Below are 19,606 nucleotides of genomic sequence, written 5' to 3'. Positions count from 1 at the left end.
ATACACCTCTGTGATACGTGAATAGTGTTAGTAGGTGATGGGCCTTCAAGTGATATTGACATCCTACAGAATGCCCTCATTGAGACCAATGACTGGTGTCAGAACCATGACCTTAAGCTTAATGCCAAAAAATGTGTTGTCATCCCCTTTGGGAAAAACCTGGTTCCCATGAATTACCACACTGATGGCAGTCCACTGAACACAGAAAGCATTATAAGAGATCTGGGAACACAGGTGGACAGCAACCTCTCTTTTGATCACCACATTGCCACTGTGGTTAGAAAGTCCTTTTATGTGGCACATCTCATTACTAAGGGTTTTGCATCCAGGAAGAAAGAGGTCATTGTCTCGTTCTACTCTTCCCTCATTAGGCCAATCATCAAGTACAATGCCCCATTTGGCATGTACCTCACTAGACAGCTGCAACAACTGGAGAGGCCACAAAAGTACCTCACAAAGAGGATCTTAGGCCTTAAACACTTGTCCTATATGGACAGACTCAAAAAACTCTAACTAGTCTCTGTCTCATATCACCTACTTAGAGGCAATCTCTGCTTGACTTACAAAGCCATGTCTGACCCAGCTCTGTTAAACTGCTACATCTAAAGAAATCCTAGTCCCTCTGCATGACATGCTCCAGAGAAATTGGTTGTGGATATGCACTTTCACACTGGTGTCTGTTTTTCAGTGTAGTTACATCCCTGTAGTGCCTGATATATTTGCAAATACATGTGTAATTTCCCATAGCAGATTTGGGTTGTGTTGTGCATTCTGACTGTAGTTTGGACAGTGCTTGGTGTCATGTTTAGCAGCTGAGTGTAGTTTCCCTAATGTGATGTTATGTCCAGATATTTGTAGGGTGTACTGTTGCCTGGCCCCCATAAGTGTTGTGTATTTCTGACACATCAGTGGGATGATGTGAGGATTTAAGTCACTAACTAGTGAGAAGTAATTGAGTGTTAGATTTGTGCTATTTCAGTCAATATATGTTAGGGCAGACAGGAGGGTGTTACTGCAGCAACTGTGTCAGCTTATCTACTACAGTATTTCAGATATGTCCCTATTTTCATGGCTTTCTCCCCTTACTTTGTCAGGCTTGGTTTAGATTTGTTGCACTAAGGGGTTCTGGGCATACCTCTTGACTGATGGATTGTTTCAGAATGTCCAGGTTTACTGCACATATTTCTGGTCTGTTCCGCAGATTCATTATTTTTATTTCCCTGGTAAACCACTGTGATGATCTGAGGATTTCTGTCAGTAAATGATGACATACATTTCAGTTGCAAAACTCACATCCTTCTGAACATGTATGTTGAAACAAACCCTGTCACTCTGGCAACATTCTACATTTATAAGAGGAATATTTAAAATCTGTCCCTAGTTTTGGCCCATTGACCCCCATTTTGACAGCCTTTGGGCAGATTTCTTGCACTAAGAGGTTGAGAGGTAGAGTTCTGAGGTATGACTCCATTATATGTTATGAGTATATATATATATATATATATATATATATATATATATATATATATTTTTTTTTCTTTATATATTTATATTTATATAATATATATATATATGTGTGTGTGTGTGTGTGTGTGTGTATATATATATATATATATATATATATATATATATATATATATACGTATATATTTTATATGAATATCTATATTTATTTCATGTATATATTTTCCATATATATGCATCTCCAGACATATATACATGTGTAAATGTATATTTACAAAATCTGACTGATTCTACAGAATCTTTTTCCTACTGTTGAATTACTCTACTACATGATATATGTGAAAAAGCATCAGCAATCCCTACAGCTTAAATGGTGTAGTGGTACATTGCTCTGACTATGGTGTAAAGGGCTCTGGGTTCTTGACTTGGCAGGGCTGATTATTTTGTTGCTAGGCAGAACAGTGGCTGATGGAGACAGAGTGATTAAAGCAGTTTTAAGCAGTTGTAAGCAGATTTGTGTGGGTTTGTGTGATGCTAAGCAATGCCAACACATGGTTAACCATAGAGATGCTTAATCTGTGTTGGCTTCACTTAGCATTGTGCAAACTCAGTTACTCCCACTTACACCTGTGCTAATTTCTTTAAAAGAAAAGAAAAATGGGTGTTAGGAAAGTGGTGAAAAAGAGGCATGCAGAGGGAAAAACAATATGAAAGATAGCTAAGGATGTGCAGGATTGGTGTAGGGAAGGTCCATAGCTGTCCGTTCCTTATACAGCAACAGCTGTGCAATTGTACAGAATTTGGAAAGGAATTTGGACAGTCAACCCCCAGAGAGGGGGTGAGGAAAACAGAAATGTGTTGTAAAGCCAATTGGACCAGATTACATGTGTTCAGTGGACACGTGTGCAAAATGGACAGCTATATATGAGGGGATTTTTTTTTTAGGACAGACGCCCTTTTCTTTTTTTTAAGGTGAGAGTGGGATGCTGGGGAAGGATTGTAGGTATGTCTGGGGAGGTAGGTTGGGCATGGAGACAGACAAGACAGACAAGACAGCAGACAGGGGTGGTATATGACACATGAGGGGGTGAACACATTTGAAGGGGAGGGTGGTTGGGAATCCAAAGCCCATGGGCCCCCATATGGTTATAGTGGGACTGAGATCCCCACCCATGGGCTGTCACCACTGCACCTTCACGGCCCCAAAGGTGGCTGTGCTGGGGGCTGAACAGGTGGCCTGCCCCTTGAGATGCACCATTCAGCCCTCAATTTAGCACAGCTGCTCTCCAAAGTCAGATCAAAGGGTGCTGCTCACCAAACCCCAGACCTGACCATGGGTGATGGCCTCCTGTCTGTGCCCACTCCCAGGGGCAACGGGCCTTGTCCCCTGCAATGGTTCCTCCTGAAGGTGGTGCAAGACCAGCAGATGAAGGAGATCCAGGTTGGGTCTCAGATGTGCTGGGGTCCGGTGGTCCACCCAGATGAGGTGGGACAAGCGGATCCACTGGGATCTGCCTTCCCAAACGCACTATGGTGTTGAGGTTTTACAAAATATGTTAATTAATCATGAACAACACATTTCAAGATTAGTTATAACAGCATGAGTGGGCGTTCCAATTAACCCCATAAAACAGATTTGAAACAGTTGCATAGCAAACAGAACACATGCATAAATGGAACAACAGTATGCATTGTAACAACATGCCAGTAACATTGACGAGAACAGGCCACCAACAATGGTATTTGAGCAAGATATGTTAACATGCAAACAATCAAACATATTAACAATAATATAACACAAGCCCCATTAGGGTTGGAGCACAACATACCCGTAGTATACGGGTAATAATTACTGATACAGATGAGGGGTGGGGGGGGAGACATAAAATCCATTAGCAACTGTTTATGCTTCTATTTTCCACAACAGTACTGTTCAATACTCTATGTGTCTGCCCTAACTTTACATCTACCTATGGCCATAGCTTCTGTAGTACAAACACACCTATTAAACTGTCAGCCTGGAATGGTATGAAGCAAACTGTGATAACTCTGGGTACATGATTAGAAGGGACTTGTACATGTCAGGGTTACATATCTGGTACAGGAGGGGTACCCTGAACTGCTGTTATGTGAGTGTGCTACTGGCATACATCAACTGGTTTCCTATCTGTGTCCAGGATTATTTACAGCAGTGACCACTAGCTGTGGCAGCATGACACTTGAGAGACATGTATCAAGAACATACCTCTCAACCTCTTAGAACATGACATCTGGACAAAGCCATACATAAGAGTTGGATAAAGGCCCATAAATATGGACAATTTTTAGATATTGCTCTTACAAACTTAGAACGTTGATAAAACAACAGGTTTTGCATTTGCATGGCTTTTCTGATGGATATGACATCTAACACTTGAATGTCTATCATTATTTTCTAATTTCAGTCTGTAATAGTTTGCCACTGATTTGCCATGACACCACTACTTTATGTAAAATGGACCAAAAATCTGGGACAAATATCTGGATATTCAGTGAATATCTGTACAGTTGAGAGGTATGCTTTGGGAAGAGTGCATATTGTATGTACCTACCCTGCTGTCATTTGCAGGCATGTGGTGGGACAATTGAACAGTTGTACACAGTTTATTAGTATACAATTCATACAGCTACTGGCAACATTTACTTACCTGTAAACCATATGGGAAAATATCTGTTAATATTGCCTGACTGTTTTTGCATTTATTCCTAATTCCTTTGTATGTAGATATGCACACATCTTAGTACCAGTCCCTGGATTTGAACTGTGTCTGTGTATGCAAAAGTATCAACTAAGCTATTTCTCATCACACTGAAGTACTAGGGAACTGCTGTTTCTTCTTTCAATGGTTTCTGCCTAATAGTCTCTTGGTTAGACAGTCTGAACTTGCAATCGTGTGATGCATGCATGACAGATAGTTATTGTACTGTGCATTACTCCTTTGGATTACTACAATCTGGAAAGGAAAGGTTAACACAAGGCAATGCTGCATGGTACGCACATTATACTTGACATATTACTATTCAGTGTTCAGAGCTTAGTGCATTATATATTTCACATTTAATTTATATCTCATTTTACAGCTACACCATCTATGGTTTCTACTAACAGCTTGTTCACAGATGAACCTCAGTTAATGTATACTGTCACAGCCATATTTGCTGTAAAGTATACATTCTCTAGATGTCTACAACAACATATCAGAATAAACACAACCATTTTTAAGGGTCTTTATTGTACTTCAGTATTCATCAGTCATACCTTTTTATTTATTCAGCTCACACAGTAACAGTATACCTACTAGCAGTAAGTAATGTACTCCTTCTTAGCTATTTTAACACTATACTGCAAAATAGATTTGTACTCACCAGCCTGTCAACGCAGCCTCAGCAGTCTGTCAGTGTGGGCTTCTATGTTCACAGTCCTCTCTGCTGCAGCTGTAGGGGAGAAAAACACACATTATGCATATCTATCTATCACATTCTCAGGCTAGTATTTGTTACAAACTACTTGATAGTGATACTTACACACTACTGGAGTATTCTCTGCCCATCCATCTTGGATCCACTGGTCCAAGAGCATGCCCTTCCTATGCTTTAGGCCGGCATAGTAGTGCCATACCTGCTCACTAGTCCAGGGGATGCCAGTAGCACTGGTAAGGTCACATGTGAGATGGTCCCAGGTCTCTGCTTTGTATAAGGAGCCCTGGTATTGGCCCTGTAGCATTCTCTCCTCATGGCTTTTAACTAGGAGTCCAACAATGACCCTGGACTCCCGAATGCTCAAGCATTGTGCCCCAAAGCACACTCCCTCTCCTATGCCAGCCATTGTATCTGCACAGAAGGACTGTAACAGATTATGGCTGCATTCCCACCTGTACCATTTAAATAGTGTGATATTCCTACCCTTTGCTGTCATTGGACCATTTTGAAAAGGTTAAGCTCCGCCAAGCAGTGCGCAAATCCGCTAAGCCGGTTTTAACATTGCTTAAAGGGGAAGCTATTGAGCAGTGTTTAACAGTGCACAAATCCACTTAGCTGTGCTAGCTGCTGTTAGCATTCATGTCTTAGCAATGAACTAGCTAAGCTTAGCTGAGCATTACTAACCATTGCTCACTTTTAATTTTTTAAATATATCAGAGGACTGACTTTATTAAGTGTATATGATGTACTTCACATGACATCCCCCTTTGTGCTGTCCTTACATTGGCAAGGGGTGTGACTATACTGTATGGGACACTTGTGTGTACATGGGTGGTTTCACATGTTATATGCACTCACACTTACACTGTACACCAGCTACACTACACTGGTTGACAAAAACAGTTGCTATATAATTTAAGTTTAAAAAAATAATTTTAACACAACTTTCCCATATAAAAATAACTTGTCTCTCTTGGTACTCAAACCATGAACCCCTGTATGTAAATCCAGGACTCTAACCACTACGCTATCTCAGCTTGGAAATTTTACCTGTATATTTGTATTTATCTCCTATGGGATGTTTAAGCTATGGTAAGCGGAGGGCCATAACCCGCACACCCGCTTAGCTATGCTTAAACATTCCTTAGCCTAGAAAAAATGTATACTATTATTATTATATTATTATGTTATATAGTGAGTATTGTGGTGGTCTGAAAAGTCATTGAGGACTGCATTTGGAAAATAATGGCTTACATTTGGCTTTCAGGCTTCTATCCTTCAGAGATTCCTGAAAATACATATCCTGTTTTCTATCAACTTTCTAAGTGTGTGAGAGCAATTTTTCAGAAGTGTCCCTATTTTTAGTGCCCCCTCCATTATTTGTGCCTTTGTCCACATGGACTGCTGTCAGGGAATATTGGCATACATTTTCTTTCAGACTTGTATCCTTCGGTAATTCATGGTAATGCATGACCTGTTTTCTATCAACTTTCTAAGTTTGTGAGGGCAATATGTATGATGTGTCCCTTTTCAGGGATTTATCCCCATTATTTGTGCATTTGTACACATTTCCTGCTTTAGCATGTTAAGGAGGTATCATATGGTACTTTTACAATGCAGGGGGTATGTCACAGAACCTGTCACCCACCCCTGCATTGCTTTCCTGCTGTTGTATGTATTTCAGTGCCGCGGACACTGAAATGATCATTTATTTCATTTCAGTGTCTGCGGACACTGAAATACTGGCATAATATTAGAGTAATTTTTTAATATTATGCCAGATCATATTAGAAAATGCCATACGGCACTTTCTGAGTGCAGGGGGCATGTTCAATGTCTGTGCACTACTTAAACACGCACCCTGCACTCGTTCACGGTTTGTGTCCATGTAGGATAAATAGCTGCACGCCTTCATGAATATGCAAGGCGTGCTGCTGTGCTACATGGACAGGGTTCACTCCATGCAGGAGTAGTGCTAGTCCTGCATGGAGTTTATTGAATTCCACTCATTGCATTTAACATCATAAACTAAGATATCTAACATCACATTCAGATCGACACCCATTTTTTTATCATGAGGAGATAATGTCTACTACTTAGTCTAGTAGAAATCTTTGAGAAGGTCACTGAGGCAGTCGATAGTGGTCACTCTGTCCACACAGTCTATCTGGATATGGCCATGACATTTGATACAATTCCCCATGATAGTTTTATTAAAGAAAATTAAGAGAGCTAAACATTGACACTTACATGGTAAGGTGGATGGCAAACAGGCTGACATGCACCTCCTCAGAAAGTAACTAATGGTGTATGTCAGGGCTTAATGTTGGGAATCATCCTTTTTGATACCTACTTCTCTGATCTTCAAACCATAGAGCCAGACTTATGACTAACAAACTGAGAGTCAGAAAATGCAGATATACTTGATACCAAGCAACCTGTGATAACCATTCAATACAGCATGAACTAATCCCACTAACCAACAGTGTAGAGAAGAAGGGCTAAAATTAAATGCAAAGAAGGGCAGTAATGTCACATTTGATAAACAGTTCTCTCAGCATATAGCCCATTTCCCATGACAAGGTTGTCGTGGATCTTGATTCCTGAGTCAATAACACCATCTCCTAAGACCACTCATATAGCATCAGTAATCAGAAAAGCACCTCTATTTACTATCTAAAAGCATATTGCCTAGATCAAAAGAAGATATCGCCCCACTGTAGTCAGCTCTGATTATACCAGTTTTAGAGAACAATACTTCCTTGGGTATGTACCCTGTCTAGAAACATCAATCAACTAGAAAGGCGCTAAAGGTTCCCAACAAAAAGGATTACTAGCCTAAAGACCCTGATAACCAACACAGACTTGAAGCTCTGCCTCTGTACTTTGTTTCCTACAGGCTCTTAGGTATGATTGATGTCTTGCATTCTGAGCCATTAGGAACCCAGCTCTCCTTGGTCATGTACACCTCCACAAGATCAGCAGCTATAAAAATCCTAGAATGAAGGACTTACATCTCTGCCAACATATAGCTATAACATGCTGAAGGGACAGTTTTACTACCCAGTGTTTACGCCATGTCTGAAATGAATTACCCCTGCATGTTAAGCAGAGTGATATGCTCTCATCCTGCAAACCTTGATGACTGCATGGATATCACAAATCTATTCCTAACAAATTTGCTTTCCCGCAAAGACATGAGTTGGAGGTACAACATAACAGTGGGCAATGGCAAAGTGTCTTATAATTCCTCTGATCTGATGACACTATGATCTTGTTAGGTTTCCCTCACTTGTACTGTTTCACATATTGGTATAAAATATAATACTATGGCATATTTTGCCTCACTTCTGTATTATAGTCATTCATCACTAACTTATTAGGATTTATTTGTCCAATAAAAGTATTATGGTATTACTCTTGAGTCCTGTAAAGCAGTGACGTATTGCTGCATTCAGTTAACATTTCATTTCACCATTGTGTTGACAGTACATTATTAGCCACAGCCACCCACACAGTTCTTGGTTTGCATGTAGTTTTTCATGGTAGAAGTCTTGCAAAGAAACTGTCAAAAGTGTCAAGTTTTTTACAAATGTTACCACATGTGTTTACAAATGGTGCCTGAGAGTGATAGAAAAATAATGCTTGAAAAGGTAAAATGCCTTATTCTTCAGTCTTAAATCCCAATTTGTCATGGTATAGTGTTTTGTATTAGCATATCTAAGTGCTTTACATTTTGGAAATTTCAGATTACCAAATCAGCAAACAATACAGTTTCCAAATGCAAAACTTTTCCTTTGGCCTAAAGGTTATTTGACTGATTAATGAATAAATTAATTAATAAGTGAACTGAACCACTGAGGCCCTTTATCAGTTATGACATAACTACAATAACAACATTAATACCAATATGGAAGTCAAACTTCACTGGATGTGCTTAACAAGTGAAAGGAGGTTTTGATAACAACAAGCACTCTCAAAAATCTAGTAGAAAGAGGCAGCAAGCTTCTTGATGAAGAAAATTCTTTAGATGCCTGGAGAAGACAGACAGTGCCTTTGTGGGATTGGCAGGGAGTGTCAGACCATTATTGCCCTGACAGAAAAAGATGTTAATTGTACAGAACAAACAACACTGCAGAATTTCTAGTGTAACTGTGTTTCATTTTGTTGATCTTTGGGCTCCTGAAGTAAACTTGATTGAGATGGCACGTTGCAAACACTTGCAGTGGTCAACATTTAGCACCTTGTAGATTAAGGTGTTGCAATGGTTTGTATCTATAACAAGGTTTTGATCATATGTTAATTCTCTGATCTTGAATATATTATAAAATAAACCGATTTTTTAACATTATCTTGTAGACCACTATGGTTTCACGGCTTTTAATGAAAAAATATTTTCTGCAGATTTAGTAGGTGTAGCTGATGTGTGAGTTAATCATTATTTTATTTCACACATTAAACCCAGCTGTCAGATCTTAAACATTAAGCACATATGTCTCCAACAAATTAAATAGTATATGTTGATTAACTACTTATACAAAATGGCATCAAGCATATCTGTACTTCTGCCTTCCCTTTTATGCAGGTCAGAAAAATATATACACACACACACACACACACACACACACACACACACACACACACTCACACTCACACACACACACACACACACACACATATATATATATATATATATATATATATATATTACAAATAGATATACATTATGTTTATATGTGTGTGTGTGTGTGTGTGTGTGTGTGTGTGTGTGTGTGTGTGTGTGTGTGTGTGTGTGTGTGTGTGTGTGTGTCTGTGTGTGTGTATAATATATATATATATAAAAAAGACTCCCAAAAATTAAAATTGTGAAACTCCCTACTGTTCTGGACCCAGAAACAAGAACTATCATGAGTCCAGAAAGGGGTGGGGTGGGCTGGTGATTCTGGAAATTTGGTATTTTTGATTTGCAGCATTGCAAGTTTTAGTGTTTTCCTGGTGGAATTGCCCTTTTCAACATTCTGATGATCGCAATTCTGACTGCAAACCTATATAACTATATATATATATATATATATATATATATATATATATATATATATATATATATATCTATACATATATGGGTCTACTGAAATTTGTCAACCCTAACATTGGTTGATATCTGTTTAGCCGACAAAATTTAATTGACGACTAAACAGATGGTTGAGAAGTGTGTAAGATCACACAATTCTCGGGGTAGACAAATATGCCATTTCCTAAAGACTGTGTGAGCTTGGAGTTAGATTATATAATCAGATGATGTAGGGGAATGTAGGGTTGCTTGGCACCCTGCAAAAAGATGTTTTATTATATTTTTTAAACTGAAGTTTTGTATGCACTGAGAGTATCAATTAGTGCATACGTTTGCAAAGTCAATGTTTTGTGGTTGACTTTGTAAATGTTGATCTTTGGGTGTTTTGTTCAAGTTCAATATATATATATATATATATATATATATATATATATATATATATAGAAACATGAGAATGCCGAATGTTAGTTGGCTGATTTCCATATTGCCAACTTTCAATTCTGAGTGAGCAATGTTTCATATTGAGATCGTGGGACAATGCGGTTCAGGAGATTTACCCTTTTTCACACTGTAGTACATTTTCGGAGTTGGAATATATAAGTGGCAGGGGGTATGGGGGGGTGCAGGGGGCTTGCCCCCTTGCAAAAACATTACTGTCAGCGCTGTGCAATACAGGTCTGGTCCATACATACTACTGCAAAGCGGACAATGGACTTCCGAAGTCGAATTCGACTTCGCCTCAGTTAGGTTGCTGATATTCGAACCTAATTAATATTCTGCACATCAAACATGTAAACCCCATTTTTGAATGGTTTACCTTGTGCTGCTTGATGTTTTAATAGTCAACATATATATATATATATATATATATATATATATATATATATATATATATATATACATACATATATATATATATATATATATATATATATACATATATATATATATTGATATAGATATAGCTAGATAGATACCGATACGCACGTGTGTGTATGTATGCATGTATCTGCACATATGTACACTAACAAGTATTTAATAAAACTGCTTTACTAATGAGCTAATATATTCCTTAGAAATAAACATGCTGTTTTTGTTTTCTTTAAGAATAAAGGTTTTATTGCAGATGCACGATAACTCATTATAATGGTAATCATTTCTTAAGCGCTTTATTACAAAGAGTACTACAGTTAGCAGACAACATGAAGGGTGTGTGTGTGTGTGTGTGTGTGTGTGTGCGTGTGTGTGTGTGTGTGTGTGTGTGTGTGTGTGTGTGTGTGTGTGCGCGTGCATGTGTATTCATGCAGGTATTTGTGAACATTGTTACACTGCCTAGTAGCACTTTTGTATTCCCTTAGTTTTAGAGGCAGTAGTAAATTGTAAAACAATTGCTTTGCCTTAGAAAACAGTGGTGATGATAGCCAAAAATGGAAGATATTTAGAAGTGAATGATTCTTATGAGTTGATGTGTTTCTATTATTTTTCTCTGTCGTTTTTCTCCCTTCAGTTCTATTACATGTAGATACTTTATATATTGTGTTGTAATATGGTGATCAAGCTAATTTTTATTTTAGTTTCTTTATTACTACTTCTCAGGTGGGTCACTGTGAATGGGCCTGTGTATCTCAGTGAAACCATTAGCTATATTGTGTAGAGATACCTAAGATGGGCAGTTCATGGCAGAAAGATTAGGTGAATGATGGTCCACTGGAAAAGTTATTGGCAAACAGCAAAAGTATTTTTGCCCAGAAAACATTATGAACAAAATCAACTAGAGAAAAGTCAAAATTATACCAAAATATGAGACCCATAGTTCTGAAAATGTGGAAGGGCAGAGGACAAGTATGAATAGTGCCAGAGTTTATGATGTGGATGGATTAAAGCCAAATCGTTAGCCATCTACTGAAATGCTTAGAGATGAAAGGAAAGGGAGATGCTACAAAGAGCTATACACCAGTGAAACTTAGAATGTAGGAACACAGCTTAGAGTCCAGGTAAATATGATGTGGGTAAGGATGAGATGGCAAAAATGAATTGATACCTTGGCAATTAGTGAACAAAAATGTATATGAATGGGTCATTTTATATCAGTTAACCATCTGATCTTTTACTGTGGATAGGAATCTTGCAGAAAAAATGGAGCAGCCCTCATAGTTAAAAAAAGTGTGTCAAAATGGTGTTTGTTAACCAGGAATGTTAGAATGATCTCAATCAGACTACAGGGCAAGCCGTTCAACATTACAGTGATACAGGTTTATGTTGCGACTTGGCATGCTGAAGAGGAAGAAGTCACTCGGTTTTATGAGGATTTGAATTACTTTGTGGAAATAACAACAAAGGAATTATATTTATCATAGACGGCAGTAATGCTAAAGTTAGTATTCAAAGTACAACTGGAATAACAAGCAGGTTTGGACATGGAATACCAAATGAAGTAGGGCGCAGACTACTACAATTCTGTGGTTTTACTATAAGTAGTTGAGTAACAGTTTTCTACTGAAGCTTTACGTTGGAATTGTTGCCTGAAATTTCAGGAAGCAATGGAAACTGTAGGTCAGGTCCCAGAATGTCAAATGGAAGCCATTCCAATAATGTCAGATGATCTCCACTGAAATTTGATTCTGGTAGGTCTTTTTGACTGTCTGCCCTCCCTTATTTTGTGTACAAGATGGGACAGACTAGGAAGAGATCTAGCATGCCACAATGTCACCAGAAGAAAAAAAAAGTTCTGCAATTGTAGATATAAAATCTGGCATGCCGGGATCCATTTATGACACTGTGGAGAGTTAAAAGCAAACTCATATAGAGAGCACCGGTACAAGGGGTGCTGTCTTTGGGGCTGTGTGGTAAAAGGTCTTTACTCTGTATGGGGAGAGCTGTCAACATTGGAACAGCTGCTGTGAAGGTTCTGCTAAGGCATGCAGCCCATCTTTCCTCACATCCACAGGAGGTGTCAGCAGTATGCTTAGTGAATACTATAAGAGAGCAGGGTAGTACCATGACAGATATTCCAGCCAGGACTGTTGACAGGTATGCTCAGGGTGCTGATGAGGAGGAAGTCCAGCAGCTACCCCACAGGAGACTTCTGCAGAAGCTTATTCAATGGACTTGATGCAGAGCAAAGCCAGCGCCAACATGAACCACAATGAATCCGGCAGATGTTCCTCCTTGATAATGTACCATTGCATACCAGAACAATTCTGGTAAGGCACAGTCAGAGGGGCAGGGGGGATGATAAGGCTATGTTGCCTTACCCTTTTACAACAGAAAAAGGAAAGTCACTAACAAAGCACTCAAGGTGATTGGGAGGTGGGTTCAACAGCAAAGGAGGGGTAACCAACAGTCCAGCACAATTCATTCCACATCATCAATGGATTCACTATAATTAATTGTCTTTTATTTAATCAACATATGATTAATCATAACTAAAACATCTCAGTTTTTGTGAGGTTCCAGCATTAAGGAGTTGCTTATGTTACACAAGGCACATAATTACTTTTCTTACCTTCATATGTCTTCTAACGTGAGTGCAAGTCCCCACCCCTTTGCTCTCTAAAGTACTTACGCTTTGGTTGCACAAAGTTGCCACCATTTGTTTCTTTTCCTCATAATAAAGTCAAGGTGTGAACTACAAAGTCCCACTTTAGTGGAGAATTAAATAAAGGAAAGATATGATCTTTATGTTTGAAATTTTGAAACTCGCTATCCTATGATATAATTTTATATAGATTTCCCATCAGCAATATGCAAGGTGCAAAGTATAATATATGGGGTATTTATTTTATTTTATTTTAGGTTTGTTTGTTTGGGAGTACCCTGATCACAATAGATCATTTGCAGGCACAGCCTGGGTGAAAGTCACAAAAAAAATCAAAAAAACCCAGAACTAATTCACAAACATTGAGTAATCACAGAAGGTAGAGTGTCCCACAGTCAACCAAAACAGACAGCAAATATTATAGAAAGTAAAAAAACAAATGTGAATTACTATTAGTAGTAAATATGTGAGCTGAGCATTAAGTGATGACAGAGTGTCGAAGTAGAAGTGATACAGGTGTGGGGGGGGGGGGGGGGGTAGGTGATGAGTCCAATAAAAAAGCATCTGCAATCAGATTTTTGATGGAGGTACATTTTGAGATGTGCACCCAAAGTGGTGAAAGGGGGGATTTCTTTTAGGTGTGAGGGAGGATTGCCAGAGTTTGGGTTCAAGAATGGAGAAGGAAGGTTGGTACAGTGAAATTCGGGTTGGGGGTCTGGAATGAGGGAGTTAATAGGTAGAGGTTCCATAGGTTGTAGTGGTTGCACCTGGTTAAAGAAGTTTGGAAAGAAGAAACCCTACAAGTAGCTCAACTCTGTAGGACAAATGGCCTTGAAGAGGAGGGTGCAGTGGTGTTTCTAGAGGGGGGTTGGAAATAAGTAAGTAGATTTTGTTTTCGGTGGATTGTTTAGTGGCTGAATTTGTTTTTTAGAGGTTGTGGATAACATGGGGAAATGTATTCAAGATAAGCAAAGAGGACTCCTTTGCTTATTGCTGCTCTTGGTAGCCTGGAAAGGAAGATATTTTCTAGGACCAGAATAAAAGAGAATGGAATCTTGTCTTGGTGTTTTCAATGTTCTTATATAAGTTAAGTGACTGGACCAGCCATACACCTAGGTATTCAAAGGATGACCATAGCATTGTCATTGTGTTCCAGCCATTCCGGAGTCCATGCGGCTTAAGAGTAAGCAGGTGGTATTGTTGGATGTATGTGGACAGTTGGTTACAGATAAGCTTATAAAGTACTTCCCCAAGTGTAGAGAGGATGGAGTTAGGATGGAAAGTGGTAGAGAGGATGGAGTTAGGACAGAAAGTGGAAGGCATTTTCCATCTGATGCTGTTTGGAAAGGGCCTTGACAACAGCCTTTGTGTTTAGAGTTAAGGAGAAGTTGTAAATATGCAGAAGAGGTGTGGTAAAGAAGTCTTTGCAGAGAGAGGGAGGGACCATGTGAGTAGGTTGTCATACCAGGGGTTGCATCTATGGATATGTTTTCTAGTAGAAGGTCAAGTTCTTTGTGAGTAATTTTCTTAAAATAATAGAAGGGGCTAAAAGGTGGGAGACTAACTGAAGCAGGGGTAGAGGGAGAGATTGTGGTACTCAAGGAAGTCTCAAAAGTTGAGAGTCAGCTTTGAGAGATCTGTTTGGTGATAGGGAAGCAGCTCGGGTCTGTGAATTTTTGGCCTGTGGTAAGATTTATTTCCTGGCAGAACTGCTTGGGTTTATATAGCATAGTAAGTTGCTTGTGTCTCAAATAGTTGGTTTTGTGCCTGCATGTGGCTTGCTTTGTGAGGTTACATACAAAGCTTAAAGCAGTATGACTTTCTGGTGAGGGAGTTTGTCTACATGAAGACCATACATTGTTCCTAAGTTTCAGCAGAGATTTCAGTTCAGTGGTTAGATATGATTTTGTTGTTGTATTTGAAAAGGTGCTGTTTGAGAGGGAAGAATTTGTATTGAAGTTGAAGGAGGGTATGTAAAAGATCTGTGACAGCTGAGATGAGGTTATGTTAGTTGTATATATTCAAATGCCAGTGACTTAGCCACAGAAGTTGCATGTCATGTACATTTTCTAGTGAAAGTGACCTGTTTAAAGTCCTTCATAAAGGCTGAAGCTCATCCATCCTATTTATGTTTTTCATGGCTCATTCTGACAAACACCCATATGCCACACTTGGAAGGGGTAAATATTAAAGCTAAAAGCAGTACACAGCTGGCCTGCACACAGTACTAAATATATGTCACCTATAAGGGACACCTCTGTCGGGCATGCATTGGTGCAGGTCAAATTACAGTGACAGCAATCTGTGGGTCTGTGCTCCACATACACTATATGGAAACTTTAAAACAAAGAACTGAAGAACAATCTACTGTATACAGAGATGATGGCTCCTACAAGAAGATGATCACTCATGGTCATGGTTCCATTCCCTCACCAGTTTCCCTTGGCTTGCAGCTCCTCTCCTACTGCATGTGGGAAATGACACTGCAGGTATTTAGGCTGCACACCCAGGTAATGTATGCACAGCTAGTTACCACATGCAGGGGGGGGGGGGTGTTCCTCCACTGAACTCCGGCACTGAGTTTAATAGGTTAGTTAACTTTGTCACTGGTGTTCAGTTCAATAAAAATTGAGAAAAGACACACCAACAGTACCACACTGTCCCAAATCCAGTTCCTGTTTTTGGGGTTCTTTAAAACATAATTAACAAGCTGAGTGAATATTAATTTATTGTCACCCCCCTCCAACACACACACACACACACTCACCTATTTAAAACTACCTGCTAATCTCTATTTCTTTCATTATTTGGGTCTCAAAATACTTGACCTTTACAAACATTTGAATAAAGGTTTTCAATGCATTTAATGACAACAAACTTATAAAGTTGGAACCTTACCTGATGATGTGAGTGATCATACTTTGACTTACATTGCAAGACAAAAGAATGACATTCCTAACCCCCCACATTCATTATTTTAAGGTCAAATAAGCATTTTAACCCTATATCTTTCCAAAATGAACTTGACGCCTGTGACTGGAACCCTCTAAAAACTCTCCCTCTTGAAGAGGCTGTTAAATATTTCAACTCTAAATTCCTAACAATCCTAGATGAGCATGTACCCAAACGAACTATTAGAATGAAGTCTAAGACTGCCCTTAGCTGTCAAAAGATACTAGACAAAAGATATTACTAAGGAACAAATCTTGGTCTAAATGGAGAGCTACTAAATCCATCTCTGATAATCAAACCTTTAGACAACTGAGAAATATCACAAAAAGAGCTATTCTCACTAATAAAAAGAACTACTATTGTAAACTACAGCAAACTCACCATAATAATTCTCAAAAGTTCTGGTCAAGCTTAAATAGACTACTTAATCTGGGTCACTCTAGCACATCATCCCCACTAGAAGCTGATAATAATACCCCCCAGCAAATTGCCAATGCTTTTAACACCTTTTTTACGACACTATACAATACTTAGCCCATCAACTATCCATAGACAGCACTATTCTCCCTATCCCTTTACCTGACACTCTACCTACCTTCCAACTTCAACACACCGCTACTGCCTACATCCAAAAAATCATCCAAAAACTTAAGCCGTGCACCCCCTCTGCAGACCAGTTACCGCCAGAATATCTGCAAAGAGCTGCTAAATCAGTAGCCTACCCTATATCTATCCTTATAAATAGAACCATTAATGAAGGAATCATCCCAGACATATGGAAAATCTCCCATATAATCCCTTTACATAAAGGTGGTAACTCTAATGATTATTCCAATTACAGGCCTATAGCTCTCTTATCACCCCTAGCTAAGGTTATGGAAAAATGCATTCATCACCAGCTAATGGACCACTTAACCCAACACAATATCTTAGCAAACTGCCAACATGGCTTCAGGCCCTACCACAGCACCACTACTGCTCTCCTTTCTTTCACCGACTCCATCAACCGTAACCGTAATAGCAATAGCCTTTCCTCAGCACTTTTTATTGATTTATCTAAAGCTTTTGATATGGTTAATCAATCCTTGCTTATAAAGATCCTTGAATCCCTCTCTCTAGACAACAAGGCTATCCTCTGGTTTAAATCCTACCTTAATAATAGGCAACAAGCAGTTCTCTGGGAGAATGAGTTATCCTCCCACTTGTCCATCTCCCTTGGAGTCCGTCAGGGCTCCATTCTAGGTCCTCTCCTTTTCTTCTTGTTCATCAATGACCTCCATGCTGTAATCCCTCAAGCAACCACTATATAATATGCAGATGATTCCACACTCATATGTACTGCCAATACTTCATCTGAACTTCAAACCCTAACCCAGAAAGTCTTTAGCACAGTAAAAGCTTGGTTCTTGAAACGCTGCCTCCTGTTGAACGCTAAAAAGACCAAGGTCTTGCTCTTCTCACCTAAAACTAAGCCCCCCCCCATTGATTTCTCAATAAAATCCACTAATGGCACCCTTATATCCCCAGACTCCTCCACCAAACTGCTAGGCATCACAATTGATAACAATCTCACCTTTGATAACCATATTAACAATACCATTAAAACAGTAAATGGGAAAATAGGCTCCTTATATAGAATAAAACCTTTCTTAACCTCAACATCTAGAGTTAAAATTGCTCACTCCCATCTAATCTCATCTCTACTGTATGCTTCACCCATATACACTAACCTAAAAAAAAACTAATCTTGTCAAACTAGCCAACTCCTGTAACAATATAGCCAGATTTGCCACTGGGAGCCATTTTAGAACTCACCATTGTCTGAACCTACAGCAACTTGAATGGTTAGAACTCAAAAACATTTTGATACTTTCACAACTTACCATAGTTCATAAAATATTTTACCAACCAAACAACACCCCTATACTTTCCAACCTTATTACCCCTTAAAGAAATTTCAGTTCCTTACGATCTTCCAGGAAACTTCTTGCTAACACAAGCAAGTCTAATAACCTGGCAGGTGACTCCTTATTCAACAATACCACTGGAAAAAACTGGAATATGCTGTCACAAGAGCTAACTATACTTCCCTCGCTGCCGCATTTTAAACAAAGACTCAAGAAACACCTTAAGACACACTGGTTATGCTCCTGTTCCATCCCTGACTAATCCTCTGATTTCCTCTACTTTACCACTATACTGTATACTCTTCTATAGCCCTTTTAAGTAGTGAATATTTCAAGTAATTGTTCATAAGTCTTGTCATGAATGTTCTGTCTCAGTTCTTCTGTATATTTTGTTCTGTCTCAAGCCTTCTGAATATTTTTTTCTCAAATAACACTTTCTAAATGACCTTTCCTATTTTCTGTATAATCATTGGAAATAAATCTTTTCTTTCCTCAAGAATTAGCTGATATTTAGCATGATAACATAATTTCCTTGTATTATGTGTGATATGATCTGGAAAAAAAAAATTGTTTTTTATGATATTGTGATGTTCTTACTGTATCTCTGTGTTCACAAATGGAGTTTATCTCCTCGGGTCTCCACTGAAAATGGACATACAATCCAGCTGGACTAGCCCAGTTAACAAATGTAAAATAAATAAATACATAAAATAAATGTAATGCTTACTTACGTTTGCTACACATTGTGCTACTTTATATAAAACTTGCTGAACTTAATTCTAATCCCTTCAGATGGTTATTATAGGACTGCTTTTGATGCTAAGTCTTCTGTATATACACACACACACACATATATATATATATATATATATATATATATATATATGTGTGTATTTATACATGAATGCTGGGATCTTTAATATCAGTTTCTCAGTACACAACAACTAACAGCAAATTACTCATCCACAATGACTTTTGCCTTCTTTATATTTTTGTACTCGTATCATCTATACCTCTCAACTGTCCAGATTTTCACAAAATGTCCAGGTTTTTGCCTCATATTTTTGGTCTGTTCCTCATAAAATTTGTGGTTTTCTGGCAAATTACTGAGGAGTGAAGTCACTAAATAATGACAAACATTTGAGTTTCAGAATTCATGTCCTTCATAAAACCCATATTAACACAACCCATGTTATTCTAGCAATTTTCTAAGTT

At 38.6% G+C, this 19,606-nt stretch overlaps 1 long non-coding RNA gene across 1 annotated transcript in view; it reads right to left on the bottom strand.

Annotated features, from left to right (window-relative positions):
• Positions 1-4,886: 4,886 nt before the first annotated feature.
• Positions 4,887-19,606, bottom strand: part of LOC122805566 — a 2,364,904-nt gene continuing 2,350,184 nt past the window's right edge. Inside the window, exon 6 of the long non-coding RNA XR_006365383.1 lies at positions 4,887-4,938. This is a non-coding gene — a long non-coding RNA (uncharacterized LOC122805566). The remainder of the gene's footprint in view (positions 4,939-19,606) is intronic.

The sequence above is a fragment of the Protopterus annectens genome, chromosome 6.part1 (genome assembly GCF_019279795.1).
Source record: "Protopterus annectens isolate FY-2018-M chromosome 6.part1, PAN1.0, whole genome shotgun sequence".
Classification (NCBI taxonomy): Eukaryota; Metazoa; Chordata; order Ceratodontiformes; family Protopteridae; genus Protopterus; species Protopterus annectens.
The sequence above is the reverse complement of the archived record's forward strand: the minus strand, read 5'-3'. Positions and strand labels throughout refer to the sequence as shown.